Here is a 1,383-nt window from a genome sequence, read left to right as displayed (position 1 = left end):
GTGACTTGGGACACCATAAATCTCCCAAGTGGCGACTCTGAATCTTTAATAAATAATGCCGTTTCGATTGTCACTTCAAGTTGGAAATAACTCCCTTTATTATACCCTTTACGGGGTGTAGTAGTGAAAAAAAGAGGTGTGACAGCTCTGGCGACTCTGCTGGGGACAAGGACCCAGAATTTCGGTTCACGGTTCAGAATTCGAGCTTGGAATAATTGTTGTATTTGGATTTGTTTATCTAATTTTATTACATGTTTGGGACTAATGTGCAAAATGTTGCTTTTTACCGCTTTTGATATTATCTGAATTGTATATATAAAACTGCTACGAAACCCCTCTCTTCTCACCTCCAGGGATGTGCTCGCTGGTCGAGACTCCTTATTCTGTTAGTGTCATACCTTAAAATAAGAAAGAGGCCGGACAAGTTACTAAGCCGGATGGCCTTTCGGTTCCCGGTACGTAGCCCCCTCCTCGACTCGAGTTGTCCGCTCGGGTGCACAGTCTAGAACATATACCCAGGTTTTGAACCTAGAATAACTCAGCCTCATGCCGGATCCCTAGTAGGAACGCTTATCTGTATCATGTGCATTTTGACTTATTTGACTTAGGGGACTCAACACAGGGGTTGGGTCCGTCTAGGACAGGTGTACCCAAAATAACAGACCATCTTGATGCATCCTATGTGCTACACATGTTGCATTTATTCAAGGGTAAAAGGGTCATTTGGCGGACCAATGATAGCTGAGGGCAAATGAAAAAATGAAGAGTAAAAAATGAAGAAAGAAGAAAAAAATAGAAAAAGAGAGGGTGAAGTGTGAAGATAAAGCGAGTGGGGCCCAATTACGTTTTCTGTCAGATTTTTGTTAAGGACAAAAAAAAAGAGCTTGAAAAATTCAAAAAGATTTTGCACATTTTCATCATTTTTCGAAAAATCAAAAAATCAAAAAAAAAAAGAGAAAAAGAAAATCCAAAAAAAGAGTTTGCATGTTTCATCATTTTCAAGGAAAAGACAAAAAAAATATTTTCTCTAAGTTAGTTGTTTTTTAATTTTCGCCCGTATCCAATCTGCCCGAACTACGCATACTTGATTCTCGTCTTTCGAGGCGTGATACGTAGGCAACCCACATAGGGTCCAGTCTTCCTAGTAAGCTTGGGTTTTTGGCTTTGCGGGGTCTTAGCCAAATTTTACACTTCTAGCCACCTTTTGGCTAAATAAGTCATTTTGCAAAAATAATCGCAACCATGTCTTGCATGTGTCTAATAGGGAATGTTAATGTCTCACATAGTGTTGGTTTAAGTTTTCTCATATAGGTGTGAATTTACTAACCGGAGTTTGAGCAGGACAGATACCCCAGGACCGCTGCATTCAGGAGTTGTTTAATG

Source organism: Nicotiana attenuata, chromosome 9 (assembly GCF_001879085.1).
Source record: "Nicotiana attenuata strain UT chromosome 9, NIATTr2, whole genome shotgun sequence".
In the NCBI taxonomy this organism is placed as follows: domain Eukaryota; kingdom Viridiplantae; phylum Streptophyta; class Magnoliopsida; order Solanales; family Solanaceae; genus Nicotiana; species Nicotiana attenuata.
Note: the sequence above shows the minus strand (reverse complement) of the source record.